Source organism: Mirounga leonina, unplaced genomic scaffold (genome assembly GCF_011800145.1).
Source record: "Mirounga leonina isolate KUSES-001 unplaced genomic scaffold, KU_Mleo_1.0 Mir_114, whole genome shotgun sequence".
Taxonomy (NCBI): Eukaryota; Metazoa; Chordata; class Mammalia; order Carnivora; family Phocidae; genus Mirounga; species Mirounga leonina.
The window spans coordinates 2,112,611-2,128,062 of record NW_023270265.1 but is presented as its reverse complement, the minus strand read 5'-3'; the positions used below and the strand labels follow the sequence as shown (position 1 = coordinate 2,128,062).

The following is a 15,452-nucleotide window of genomic DNA, read 5'->3' as shown; positions in this document are numbered from 1 at the left end:
TTTTAAAAAAGATTTATTTATTTATTTGAGAGAGAGAGTGTGAGTGAGGGGAAGGGCAGAGGGAGAGGGAGAGAGAGACTCTCAAGCAGATTCTCCACTGAGCATGGAGCCCAATGTGGGGCTCCAACTCCTGACCCTGACATCATGACCTGAGCTGAAACCAAGAGTTGGATGCTTAACTGACTGAGCCACCCAGGCACCCTGCACATGCAAATTTTAAATTAAAAAATTAATTTATTATTATTTTTTAAATTCAATTTAGTTAACATACAGTGTATTATTAGTTTCAGGGGTAGAATTTAGTGATTCATCTGTTGCATATAACACCCAGTGCTCATTACATCAAGTGCCCTCCTTAATGCCCATCACCCAGTTACCCTATCTCCCCACTCACCTCCCGTTCCACAACCCTCAGTTTGTTCCCTATAGTAAGAGTCTCTTATGGTTTTCCTCCCTCTCTGTTTTTATGTTATTTTGTCTTCCCTTCCCTTCCCCTATGCTCATGTTTTGTTTCTTAAATTCCACGAGTCAAATCATATGATATTTGTCTTTCTCTGACTGATTTATTTTACTTAGCCTAATACCCTCTAGTTCTATCCATGTTGTTGCAAATGGCAAGATTTCATTCTTTTTTTTTTTTTTAAAGATTTTATTTATTTATTTGAGAGAGAGAGAATGAGAGACAGAGAGCATGAGAAGGAGGAGGGTCAGAGGGAGAAGCAGACTCCCTGCCGAGCAGGGAGCCCAATGCGGGACTCGATCCTGGGACTCCAGGATCATGACCTAAGCCGAAGGCAGTCGCTTAACCAACTGAGCCACCCAGGCGCCCAAGATTTCATTCTTTTTGATGGCTAATATTCCCCATTTTTTTTCTAAGGATTTTTCTGTGTGTATTTTTCTAAGGAGAGTGTTGCCATAGGTTGGATTTCCCCCCAAATAGACCCTCAGACAGATTTGGATGTAAGTAATCCCAGAAGGTTGGATGGTGATCCCAGAAATCCAAACAGTTTAAGGGAGTGAGAAGAAAGCCAGTAAAGGTGCTTTGGGCAACTGGAGTTGAATCCCATTTGGTACTATCTGAGAAAAATGCTATTTAACGTGTGGTCCATGGACTGGCCACATTATTATTTCTTGAGAGACTGGTTAAAATGCAAACTCAAGAATCTGTGTCTTTGATCTCTCCATGCAATTCATAGCTGTCAGTAAATTTTGAGAAACACTCCTTTAGAACAGACCTCAGAATTGCCCCACCAAGAGGGTGAGGAACTGTAGTATTTAGCCACCAAATTCTATCTTTCACTGATTGCAGATTGCTACTGGGAATGTTAACTCTGCTGGCTCTTCCAGGCAAAGAAATACTCAGATGTCTGAGGTAGGAAGGTATGTACTTGTACTGTCTACCAAAGCTGTAGTAAGCTCTGCGGTGGGCTGAGGGAATATGGGTAGGGCACCAACAGGATCTGGATAAGGGTTCATAGTTTTCATCAGATTCTCACGTTTAAAAAACTGCGATCCCTTCCCCAAAGTTAAGGATTATATTACTTTTTAATTTTTTTTGCTACCACCCCCAGGACTATATTCCTTTAACAAATGTCTATTAAGTGCCTACTGTATACCAAGTATTATGTCAGGCATCAGCTGTACAAAGACACATAACAACTTTCATGTGACATAGAGATTTCACAGTCAACCATAAAATAACTATTAAATGCCTATCCTTACAGTTTGGGTAAAAAAAAAATCCAAGGTCTGCTAGTCAACAGCTCTGGGAACCTAGAAACTTAATTTTTCCAAGCTCAGAATGTCTGAAATCTTAAATATAACAAAAAATCATGACATAAGCTTATTAATTTATAGGGAGCTCAGGTTGGTTGTGAAATTACCTTCTGAGTAGAGAAGTCTACTTTTTTTTTTTTTTTAAAGATTATTTATTTATTTACTTATTTGACAGAGAGAGAGAGAAAGTACAAGCAGGGGAAGCAGCAGGCAGAGGGAGAGAGAGAAGCAGGCTCCCCGCTGAGCAGGGGGCCCGATGTGGGGATCGATCCCAGGGCCCTGGGATCATGACGTGAGTGGAAGGCAGACGCCTAACTGACTGAGCCACCCAGGCACCCGGAGAAGTCTACTTCTAAGTCAAATTATTATCAGAGGTTAAAATGGTGGTTTTCTTTTTCTTTCCTTTTAAAAATTTATTTAAATTAAATTTAATTGGGGCGCCTGGGTGGCTCAGTTGGTTAAGCGGCTGCCTTCAGCTCAGGTCATGATCCATGATCCCAGGGTCCTGGGATTGAGCCCCGCATCAGGCTCTCTGTTCAGCAGGGAGCCTGCTTCTTCCTCTTCCTCTGCCTGCTGCTTCCCCTGCTTGTGCTCTCTCACTCTCTGTCAAATAAATAAATAAAATCTTAAAAAAAAATAAATTCAATTTAATTTATACTGTACTATTAGTTTCAGAGGTAGAATTTAATGACTCATCAGTTGCATGTAACATCCAGTGCTCATTACTTCAAGTGCCCTCCTTAATGCCCATCACCCAATTACCTCATTCCCCTCCTCAATGGTGGTTTAATGTATTAAAGTGCACACTTGCACAGGATCCAGCCAGCAGAATCCTCAAGCTTTGCTATGTCTTTGCCTGGACACTATTCTGTTAAAAAAATCTTTTCTTCAAAAATGTTTGAATACCACAGTTCACAGAGGCCACATGTTAGCAGCAGATCTAGCTGTCTATACTGCTCATAGACATTTTCTGTTTCTCATCATTGTGTTTTGTTTTATTTTATTTTATTTTATTTTAGTCATCATAGTGTTTTAAAACTCAGGAGCTCAGGGAAGCTACCCTTTAGAGAGGTGCTTGTACTCTCCCATGAGTCCTAGTCCCCACTACTACCTATTGTTTTACAGTAGGTCATCTTTTATTGTTACTTGCCTAGCTTCTGCAATCGTTTGAATCAGCCACTTCAAGAATTTCTTCTACTTAAAACACAATGCTCATAATACCATCCTCCTAAAGTTACCCAGGCAGGGTATTCTCTAGTCCAGTCTAGAGCTTTCCTTTCCAGTACTAATCATTAGTCACATGTAGTTAGTGAGCTCTTGAAATGTGCCTAGTTCAAATTGAGATGCTCTATAAATATAAACCCTAGATTTTGAAGAATTAATATGAAAAAAGTAAAATATCTCAATAACTTCAAAATATTAAAAAAATTTAAAATATTGTTTACATGTTGAAATATTTTTAATATGTTGGGTTAAATAAATTACTAAAATTAATTTCATATTTCTTACTTTTTGAAAATGTGGCCACTAGAAATTTTAAGTCGCATAATGCGACTCACAATATATTTCTACCAGACAGTATTGGTTTAGACTATGAGAACTATTCAGGGGCTTTGAAGGAAGAATATGAATTTCCCACTTATTCTTTCTATTCTCTTATTTGTTCCTCTCTGTTTTACTCTTCCTTGTTCACCAATGTTTTTTCTTGTTTTGTTTCTAAGTCAAGTGCAGTAGTGAGAATGGGGAAAGAGTAGAATAAGGAGGGGCGCCTGGGTGGCTCATTCCTAGGGTGTCTGCTTTCCGCTGGGGTCATGATCCCAGGGTCCTGGGATCGAGCCCCACATCGGACTCCCTGCTCAGTGGGAAGCCTGCTTCTCCCCCTCCCACTCCCCCTGCTTGTGTTCCCTCTCTCGCTTTGTCTCTGTCAAATAAATAAAATCTTTAAAAAAAAAAAAAAAAGAGTAGAACAAGGAGTTCAATCTGTAACTGTGGCCAACTGAGATAATTCACTACCTTCGGACCAGCCTCACCAACGTTCTTTAAATCCATCTTCTGTTCCAGATGCTACTCAGTTTGTATTTACAGTTGTCTGAGAGCAGAGAGAAAGCCCGACGACTAAATGTTGTCAGGAATTAAAGATGTGTCCACAGTGTGGTAAGCAACAAGTGCAAAATTCAAATAATACACCAATGAGGTCGTCTTTCCGCATCCAAGGCAAACACCTGTGCTTATGTTCGATTTTTTTAAAAAAACCTTTTATTTCCTATTTTGGTCTGGCGAACTGATAGGGGTGGGGAACCCGTGAATAAACAAATATTTCTGGGAAAGCAAATACCATTTGCAAACCAGTGTGAGAAGAACGGATGAAAACTTCCTGAAGGAAGGTTATGAGGAGACTGTAAGGTCAATTTCTGGCTTGCTCGCTCCATCTCTAACCACTCCGTATGCATAAGGAAAATGCCAGGAAAACGGAACTTCAACTAAAGGCGACACTGCTCTGTGAGGCACTTGGAGAAGGCCACATCCCTAAAGTTATTCCAGGATAGGGTTCGCTATAGTAACTCCCCCCAGCTCAGCCGGTCCTGCCTGCAACAGTTTTCCGACTCTGCTCCAGATCCTTCCTTGCCCTCACCCACCTGCAGACCCTTCCCGGCCACCCCTAAAACGCTTGGCGGCCGCCATTTTACACACTACTATCGCGAGATATATTTAGCCTTCTCGAGCCTACTCGTTTATTTTCTTGCGAGAAGCTCTTCTCGGCTGTTCTCGCCGTTTGCTGAGGAAAGTGTCGCGAGAGCTGGTTGCCTTGGCTCCCTGTAGCTATAGCAGCCGCGGCGGTTAAGGATGCGGCGGCAGGAGCTGTGAGTGCGACACCCTCAGGGGGGCGGGGTCGGAGGTAACGGGGTGCGGGGGGCAGCCCCGGTTGGGGGGTTAGGTAGGGAGGAATGGGCCCAAGTGTGACGTGTGAGGGAGAACCTAGGTCCAGTGGGTACAGGGACCTGACGCCGGTCTGCACTAGGGCACTCGGAGGGCTAGAGCTGCCGTGAGGTCCAGTGGGAGGGACCCGGGTACAGTAGGGTTCAAGGGGCAGGGGCCGGAGCGTGGAGGGTCTGTGTATTGGCAGGAAGAGGGTTACGCGGACTCAGAACTGGATAAAGGGACCGGACTACATCGAGGACTAAGTGGGAAGAAATGGGGTATCGCGAAGAGGAGGGTATGTTGAATGGGAGCACGGAGGTTGGGCCCGGTTTGCTTTGCACTGGGGGGATGGGGGGGCCGGTGTCGGACCCCTTGCAGCTCCTTGGGGTCCGCCGGACGCTAGTCTAGGACTGCGCGCCAGGACCTGGGTCATAAATGGCGTGGCGGGAATGGTGGCGTCCGGGACCTCCACCACCACCCGCCCCTTCCAAGGAAATTCCCCACGGACGATGTGATGTGGAAGTAGGGTCCTGGTGAACTAGTATTAGTTGGTGAGGTTCTTTCTGCGGAGAGATTGTGAGTGGGATAATGAATGATTGCTGCTGTAAAGTGTGGGGTGGGGGCGGGAGAGAAATTCTTGAGGAAAAAAACTAAGATGTGCTTCCTTTGGAGCGTATTGAGTTGGAAAAAGGGGTGTGTGTGCTGAAATCACGTTTCTTCCCAGATTCATTCAAGTATAGAATTCCTTTACGGTGTACTTATGAAATTATATATGCACTGTAAAACTAGTTTAGCTGATACAGTAGAAGAATGTGCAGTACGACACTTAAGCTTTCCACGGATGTAATTTAAAAACCAAGAAAAGTGTTTGTATTGCAGCAGCAGCAAGCTGAACACTAGGGATAGTTTTAGTTGACTATAAAACCTGGTGTTCCCAAAATGTGCATATTCAGGTTATTTGCCTTTTAAGAAATGGATGAAGTTTTTTTTTTTTTTTTTTTTTTTTTTAGGAGACAGAACAAGTTTTGAGTATCTGCTAATCTGAGAATAAAATGAATCTCTCAGGGGTTAAAATCAAGGAGAAGGCAAAATATTTAGTTTCTGAGTCTCAAGATTATTTTGTGGAGACGGATTGGACCACTTTGCTCCTGAACTCTTATTTCTAGTGGAAACAATGGCTTCAATTCAGGCATAAAAATAACTTACCCATTTCAGTCTACAGATACAAACTTTCTGATAATTTTTCTCACTATCTTTTGTAGGTATAAATTTGCAGGAGATAACCTCTCTTGATTATGTAACTGGATTTTTCCATGTTGAGGTTCACAAATTCATTAATTAGAATAATGGCTTTTAAATCCTTCTGGCACTAGCCTTAATGTGGTTAATCATTGAACCTATTTATTTGATATGTGTTAGACTAAAACTTTTAATTTGTAATATTAGGAGCTAAACTTTAAAGTAGAAGTGCTTTTCTGAGGCAAGATACAGCTTTATGTGGTTGGGTCCAAAAGATTTCTGCATGAATCCATTAAGGAGCTTTACTGAGTACCTATTATATACAGAGTACTGTGTTAGGCACTGGGGGGAGGGAGATTAATTCATTCGTTTACCCATTCAACAAACATTTATTGAGACCTATTTTGTGTGATTACTAAGCCTTCAGGATACAAACACAAGTAAACTTTGCTCTCTGCCTTGCAATGCTCAGAACCTAGGGAGGGGGGAGGTGTGACAGAGAAACAAATAATTACAATGTAATAAGCACAATATATGAAACCAAGCTTATGAAACAAGGTTCTGGCCCTCAAGAGTTTACCTAGTTGACAAGACTAAAAAAGAAGAAATAATTTAAAAAAATTACAAAACATTAAGCAAATTCTAAACTGTGCTGCATAAGTAGAACATACGTTTCTCAGAAGAGATAAAAGTTATAATGAAAGCTTGAGAAAGTTCACAGGTCAGTTCATAATTTAAGTCTTCTTTTGTACTCTTAAAATAAATACCACTTTATTTATTCTTATTCTTTATTTATTATTCTTAAGTCAGTAGTAAGCATAATAACATTTGTTGAGTGATTATTAATGTGACAGTCATGTTATCTCATTTTATCCTTATGACACTCTGCTCTTCAGCTGGTACTAGTACTTTCAATTAAAGACAAGAAAATGGAAGCTTAAAAAATTAAGGAAGTTATAGAGCTAGTAAATGGCAGATTAGGGATTGGAAATAGAAATATATGTGATTGGAAAAACTAAGCAAGATTCCTTCTTTTGTAGGGAGGGTACCTTGGGATTGGGGGGCCAGAGATTGAAGGTGGAATTGGCCAGAAAACCAGAATTCAGTCTCTTTGTCTTTGTTCATAGATTTTTCTCCCTCGCATATTTACACTCTATATGGGAACTAATTTGAATATTAACATGACGCTAAATATGATATTTGTATTGTACAGAGAATTGAGTAAATTGCCATATTCATGTTGTATATAATTGTACAGAGAGCTATGCTTGGGAAAATAGTTATAACAAGCAATTGTTAACATTTGCAGTCTTCTAGAAAGTGATCATTTTAATAATGGAAACAGTTATCTATATTCAAATGCAGTAGGACAAATGTTATTACAACAGACTTTAAGAGATTTAGTCAAACATTTTTTTATATTGCTGGATTTTTTTTGTATTGAAAAAAATGTATATACATATCACATGTATTTATATATTTGCATTCAGACTTTTTAAACTCTATTCTAATGTCCAAAATCTGATTTTCTGGTTGAAATTCAAATTTTATATCTTAGTACATGGTTTCTTTAGAAATCTAAGTGAGAATGATAAATACAATCATTGCTGATACTTAGGTCTAGACTTAATGCTTAAGGTGGATGAGTCCAATCCATTTCCTTTTATATTAAGGAAACTAAAGCCTAGAGGAACTTTTCAGTGACTTGCCAAAGTCACACAGCTGCAATGTCCCAGGCGTCCTGATTTCCAATTAAGTGTTTCTTCTACTGTACCACATTGCCAAATTATATTTAATAATTACTATACATAGAGTTATAGATGCTCTCAGCTAATTTTAGGAAACCAGTGTTCTCAGGAGGCTATTGATAGATGAGAGTACAAACTGATTTCTTGTTTCCCTTATACTGTACTTATACTTCCTACTTAGAATAAATGCATTCAGATCGTTTATTCAAAAGGTTCTTGTATTTGGTTTCTTATATTACTGTTTCATTTTTTTGTGTCTAGCTGCCTTACTGGCCCATTTTAACAAATGTTGACATGCCTTAAAAAAAGTGGAGGGGGGCACCTGGGTGGTTAGTCGTTAAGTGTCTGCCTTCGGCTCGGGTCATGATCCCAGCGTCCTGGGATCGAGCCCCGCATCGGGCTCCCTGCTCCTCAGGAAGCCTGCTGCTCCCTCTCCCACACCCCCTGCTTGTATTCCCTCTCGCTATGTTTCTCTCTGTCAAATAAATAAATAAAATCTAAAAAAAAAAAAAGTGGAGGGATACAACTATGTTGTAATACATAATATTCTTTTTTCTGTAAGATTTATTTATTTAAAGATTTTATTTATTTATTTATTTGAGAGAGAGAGAGAGAGACAGCATGAGAGGGGAGAGGGTCAGAGGGAGAAGCAGGCTTCCCGCTGAGCCGGGAGCCTGATGTGGGACTTGATCCCAGGACTCCGGAATCATGACTTGAGCTGAAGGCAGTCACTTAAACCAACTGAGCCACCCAGGCACCCCTACTTATTTATTTTAGAGAGAGCGTGCGTGTGAATGGGTGCATGAGTGAGTGGGGGAGGGGCAGAGGGAGAGAATCCTCAAGCTGACTCCCGGCTGAGCATGGAGCCCAACCTGGGGCTCAATCCGAGGACCCTGAGATCATGACCTGAGCCAAAACCAAGATGTTCAACTGAGCCACCTGGGTGCCCCTGTAATACATAATATTCTTAAGACATACATACAGATTTGAAGGTGAGTCAGATGAGGTTTTTTCATTGAGTTGACTTTCTGCAGCAGTCCTTCATCTATAGGCTAGAATAGCATGTGGGTGTGAATGACATTCTGTGTTTTCTAACATCTTAACTAAGTGGGCTGGGTGCCCATGTTTTTCATGTGACTTATTTTTGAGGCACTGAGACATTTTTCTTTTTAAAGATTTTATTTATCAGAGAGAGAGAGAGACAGAGAGCACAAGCAGGGGGAGTGGCAGGCAGAGGGAGAAGCAGGCTGTCCGCTGAGCAAGGAGCCTGATGCGGGACTCGATTCCAGGACCCTGGGACCATGACCTGCATCGAAGGCAGATGCTCAACTGACTGAGCCACCCAGGCATCCCGAGACATTTTTCTAAGAAAGGTTTAAAGTAAGAGAGTGAGATGAGAGGAAGAGTCTTGAGGGCAGAACATGGAACTTCTATCCCAGAAAGGTTGAAAACTGAAAGAGTAGTTGATGATGTGTAAAGTGGATAATGGTCTAAAAGTATTCTTTAACTCTCAATCTCCACAGGAGAGCCTGAAGACCTTTTCTTCTACTTTGATACACATACCCCTGGGAAGGTTCTATTCATTTACACTCCTCCAGGGTTGGGAGTGGGAAAAAGTATTAATTTCCCAGCACTTACATCGCAAAAATAAATAGACATTGAGCAACGTAAAAAGTTTACATGATAGGTGAAAAGTGATATCTCATTTTAAATTTCCATTTCTTTGATTGCCTGTGAAGTTGAACATTTTTCCATATTTTTCTTTCTTGACTTCACTGTTTATGTCTTCTTTAAAATACTTAAAAAACATTTTTTTAAGATTTTATTTATTTTTTAAAGGTTTTATTTATTTATTTGACAGAGAGAGACACAGCGAGAGAGGGAACACAAGCAGGGCGAGTGGGAGAGGGAGAAGCAGGCTTCCCGCGGAGCAGGGAGCCCGATGCGGGGCTTGATCCCAGGACCCCAGGATCATGACCCTGAGCCGAAGGCAGATGCTTAACGACTGAGTCACCCAGGCACCCCTAAGATTTTATTTTTAAGTAATCTCTACATCCAGCGTTGGGCTTGAACTTACAACCCCAAGATCAAAGGTGCCTGCTCGGCTGACTGAGCCAGCCAAGTGCCCCAAAACACCTAAAAAAATTTTTTTTAAGATTTTTTTTTATTTTTAAGTAATCTCTACACCCAACATGGAGCTCGAACATACAACCCCGAGATAAAGAGTTGTATGCTATTACCAACTGAGCCAGCAGATGCCCTAATTTTTATAAATATTTGAATTGTATACTTAAAGAGGAAAAATAATACATTAAAAAAATTTATGTAGAGGCTAGAAGCAAAGAATCCCCTTCCAGAATATTCTTTTTGGTGGGTTTTCTTCCAGTGATTTTTCTATGCCATTTATAATTTATGTATCTATTTATAGCTTTTTATACGATAATATATTTTTTCTGCAGCTCTTTTTTTTAACTTAGCTGTGTGCCTGTGAGATCTCATCCTGTCAATACTCAGTTTTTAACAGCTGATTATATTTCATTTTGAATTCCTGTAATTTATTTAACCATTCTTTTATTGATGGACATTTAAGTTATCCACGATTTTTACATTTACCAATTAAAATGAACATCTCTTATTCTTGTGTCTTGTGTAAATGTTCTAGAATACCGCTAGAGTAGTGCCTAGAATTGTTGCTTGAAAGGTATGCATATTTTTAAAGATACTGCCAATCTGCCCTTTAAATAGTCTGTGTACTATTATGCATTCCACCAGCAGTTTATGAAAGCACCTATATCCTTCCCTACTTGTCAACACTTGGTATTGTCAATCTCGTACATTTTTACCAATATGGTGGGCAGAAAATTTTTGTTTTAATTTGCAGTTTTCAGATTACTTGTGAGTTTGAGCATCTTTTAATTTCTTTATTGGCTATTATATTTCCTTCTGTGAAATTTCTTATTCTATTCTTTGCCTTTTTGAAGCTTTTTCTTTTACCTCTTGATTAGCAAGAACTCTTTATATGTATGTGGATGCAAATCTGTATTTATAAATATATAGAGCACAAATTTTCTCCAGTGTGTTGCATTATCTACAGTGTCTATTGATTTTTTTTTTTTTTAAGATCTTTTATTTATTTATTTGACACAGAGAGAGACAGCTAGAGAGGGAACACAAGCAGGGGGAGCAGGAGAGGGAGAAGCAGGCTCCCAGCTGAGCAGGGAGCCCGATGCGGGGCTCGATCCCAGGACCCTGGGATCATGACCTGAGCCGAAGGCAGACGCTTAACGACTGAGCCACCCAGGCGCCCCAGTCCCATCTTTTTAAAAGATTTTTTTAAGGTAATTTCTACACCCAATGAATGTGGGGTTTGAACCCACAACCCCGAGATCAAGAGTTGCATGCTCCAATGACTGAGCCAGCCAGGCACCCCAGTACCACCCAGTTTTAATTACTGGTTATTTATAGTATGTTTGAAGGTCAGTTCCCTCTCAGTCTTAGATTATATGTAAGAAGAGACTTTTTCTTTCAGAATTAGCCTTTCAGGTTTCATTACAAACAAAAATTCTGTTGGGATTGTAATTGGCATTAATTGAAACAGATAGTTTATTTACTTTATGGGAGAATTTATATCTTTACAATGTTGAGACTTCCCATTTAGAAACAGGATATTCGGGGTGCCTGGGTGGCTCAGTCGTTAAGCGTCTGCCTTCAGCTCAGGTCATGATCCCAGGGTCCTGGGATCGAGCCCCGCATCGGGCTCCCTGCTCCGCAGGAAGCCTGCTTCTCCCTCTCCCACTCCCCCTGCTTGTGTTCCCTCTCTCGCTGTGTCTCTCTCTGTCAAATAAATAAATAAAATCTTAAAAAAAAAGAAAAGAAACAGGATATTCTCCCTATTCAAGTTAAAAAAAATCCTTCAGAAAATTTTATAGTTCTCTTCATATTGATCTTGTACATGTCTAATTTTTAGGTATTTTATGGTTATTTAAAGTTGTGGCAATTGGGATCTTTTACCTTATCGCATTTAAAAAATTGGTTATTGCTGACATATAGTAAAGCTATTGATTCTTCTATGTTGATCTTGAATTGGATTTCCTTACTAAATGCTTTTATTAAATATCATGATTTTTCATTTGATTCTTTTGGATTTTCTAGATAGTCATATATTCCAGCTGATGTCTTTGCCAGTTTTCATTTTGGCATACACAATTTTTTCTTACTTTGACATGTTTTAAAGCTCTTTATCAGAAAAGTGTTAATCTTTTGTCATATAGCTTGCAGTGTTTTTTTTGTTGTTGTTTTGTTTTTATGGGAACCTCTTGACCATCAGTAGGTAAAACACTAGAATGGGATATTGCAATGCTTTGAAGTTATCTTTACACTAGGGAAATTCTGAGAGGGTTAGAATTCTTTAAACCAAGTCTGGTGAATAAAACTATGAATTAAAACAACGGGAAAAAAAGCCCACTTCTGGGTACAAATGGTATTTGATTGTAAAATTCAGAAACTCAATCCTATGTATTGTGATGTGCCATCTGCATTAACGGAGTTAAATTTAAAGTTGGGGAGAAGATAGCTGAATAAAATTGACCAGGTTGAAAATCCATAGTAGAATATGTAAATATGTAAATAATATCTATATCTGATATTTAATCATACAATTAGAAGAAACTAGTTTTTTGATTATTGTTATACTTCGGGAAAAATAATTCTTTAGGGGCAACAGCCCCTCATAGCTCTCTTAAGAGAAACCTTGACATGTGAACATTCTTGAGATTAGCATTGAGAGAGAAGTTGGCATAGTAGAAAGATTATGGGCACTGGAATTTAACAAACCTTGGCTCCCATTCCAGTTGTCAGTTATTAGCATTGTGATCTTTAGCTCATTGAGCCACATCCTCCTCTGTAGAATAAGGTACTCAAAAATAGTTATTATTAATTTTCAGACCTGTAGTATACCATATCAAATAATGTCATGCACTGCTCAAAATTGATATTACCAGGGGTGCCTGGCTGACTCAGTTGGTAAAGCATATGACTCTTGATCTTGGGGTCATGAATTCAAGCCCCATGTTGGACACAGAACTTACATTAAAAAAAATTCATACTGCCATACAGCTCCATTACATGGTGCAAACATTTGATGAAAGAGAAGGCATGCCATAACTTACAGGTCTGAATTCATGTTTGCTGCTGAACTGTCAGTTGTATGGATCCATTCAGATTAGGGGTTAGGAGAACCTAGAACCTAGAGTTAGGACCACTTAGAAACATATTAGAAACATAGAATTAGAATCCATGTTTTAACAAGATCCCGAGGTGATTCATATACACCTTGAAGTCTGAGAAGCAGTGATCTAATTGGTAATATCTAAAGGATAGTACTAACCTGAAGTTCAAAAGAGTTCAATTTAGTAGTGACAAAGCAGCAGGGTTGAGATGATAGGAACTATAGAAAATTAGGCAGGTAGTCACTTTGTGTTTCCAAATGATTGATTTATTCACTGTAGGACCCTCTCAACAAGCTGGGGCATACAAGGAACATCTAGGAGAGAGGGCTGGCAAGATTCTGATTGGGTATCTGGTCACTAGCCAAGGGGTTTGGCATCCAGAGCAATAGCCTGAGTTTCTGCAGGAATTAGCTTTGCTGTTCAGTATGGAGGCCACTAGCCACATGTGGTTATTAAAATTAAGTAAGGATAAGAATTCATTTCCTCTGTCTTACTAGCCATATATTCACATGTGGCTACTATATTGGATAGTGCAGATAATGGAACATCTCCATCAGTGCATAAAGTGCCATTGACAGCACTGAGGAGAATACCAAGATGTCTGCCTTGAAGGTTGTATCAAAATGGCCAAATATAGAAGGTAGAGAAAATCCATGAACTGCTGGTCACACATGTAACACACCACCCCATTCCAGACCCTTTCCATTGCTGATAGCTTCTGATAAATTCCCTGTCCTGTTTAGGTTTGGATGTGCTTACAGGTGAAAGGCATCAACTAAAAGTTAAGGGAAGGCAGAGGCTGACAAGGAGAACATTCTGGGAGCTGTGAGTGTTGAGGGATTTTCCAGACATAAAAGAAATTGCTGAGCATTGGGATGAGTAGGAATGGTATGGGTTGGGAAAATAATAGCAAGTGCTAAAAGGAGTATTTACCTGCTAGAAAAACAGTATTGCTCCCAGAAGAAATATTGAAAATGGATTCTAATGTCCAGGTTAGTGTTGAGCCAGTCACCAGCCTGATCTTACCTTCACTAAAATTTTAAGTTGGTTTATTGATATGAGAAATATGGACACATTTTTTATGTTTAATGAGAATTAGTGGGAAAGTAGAATTAACTTTGAGGTTCACTTTTCAGTCTTTTTCTCCCAGGCAATACATCTGCAGAAGTGGTTATCCAAATTTTTTGTTTGGGGACAGTGCCATATAGTAAATTTGTGAACTCTCTCTCTCATTCTCATTTATATCAGACACATACATAAATATTTATATGATTGTACTATATACAAAAATGTTTTTAATCTTCTGTTGCTCTTTCAGAGTTTTTCGTATTTCTTTCAAAGGTTTGGCTATATAAATGTTCTTTACAGACAAGTGGCTTTTGAGAAAAAAGCCAATAGCCCTGTTGTTGGTGTGCAATGATGAACTTTTCTGAAATCCATGTTTCAGTATTTAAGCACTTTTTTTTTTTTTTTAAAGTAGGCTTTATCCCCAGTGTGGGGCTTGAACTCCTGACCCTGAGATCAATAGTCAGATGCTCTACTGACTGAGCCAGCCAGGTGCTCCTTAAATACTTTATCTTAGCAGTACCTTCCTGTACTATGTTGAAAGCAAGAAACATGTTCTACAAAGCACATTTTTCAAATAGCATTTGAGTTTTTAAATGAAAACAGAAGTTGAGAATAAGGCTATATTGGACGCTTGTGGAATATAGTTTTGTTGGTCTTATTTTGACCTGTGTATAGGTTCATTTTTTTCTGTGACATAAAAGGTAGATTTTTAACATAAAGCCAGCAGGCATTCAATGACTTACTTGAAATTCCCAGAAGAAAAAAATTTTCTTTCTCCTGAGAAGAAATTTCTGAATAGATATCTTTTAGACAGTACAGTAGTTTCATAGTCAGGTTTGTAGAAAAATCCATTATCTATGGAAACAGAACTTTCTCCTTATGTGTGCCATTATCTCATTTCTGACCTGGGTTCAGCTGTTGTTTCTCTGTGCAGATCCATTTCCTTTGGTGGTGCATCGTGTCCTGAACGTTGACCCCAGTCAAAGCTGTATGGTGCCATTTCTTTCAGCCTTTATTTATCTTTACTCGTGGTCATTGCAGACCAGAAAGGTATTTGTGAGGATTGGGAATTCCCATCATGTGTTCCTTTAATCTTGGGGAACCCCAAAGAGAGGCAGTGCCATTGTAGTCTTGGGGCCTACCAGTTCTAAGGAAACTTCTAGTTATTTCACAGAATTGTAGTAGGAAACTTTGTAATTAAAAAGGTAAGTTTTAGACACCTCTGAGTTTTAGAGTATTTACTGATATTGAGAATACACATTTATACTATTCATGTTTTGGCCAATGTTTAAACCACAAATTTCCACATTGCAAGTTATTTTGAGTAAATCTGTATGAATAAAATTCTGGCCATAATTTTAACTGGGCAGAGTATGGAACTCTTACAGTTGTCTTTCCTTTTTTTTAAAAGATTTTATTTATTTATTTCAGAGAGAGAGCACATGAGAGGGGGGAGGAGCAGAGGGAGAAGCAG

General features: G+C 39.3%; 1 protein-coding gene across 2 annotated transcripts in view; it reads left to right on the top strand.

Annotated features, from left to right (window-relative positions):
- Positions 1–4,591: 4,591 nt before the first annotated feature.
- USP54 (ubiquitin specific peptidase 54) overlaps positions 4,592–15,452 on the top strand; it is a 120,669-nt gene continuing 109,808 nt past the window's right edge. The window contains exon 1 of one of the 2 annotated variants that reach the window (XM_035021667.1): positions 4,592–4,637. The gene's annotated coding sequence lies outside the window, so the exon portion shown is untranslated. Of the gene's footprint in view, positions 4,638–4,722; positions 4,991–15,452 lie in introns of those variants that run through there. The other variant, XM_035021660.1, reaches the window with a different exon arrangement.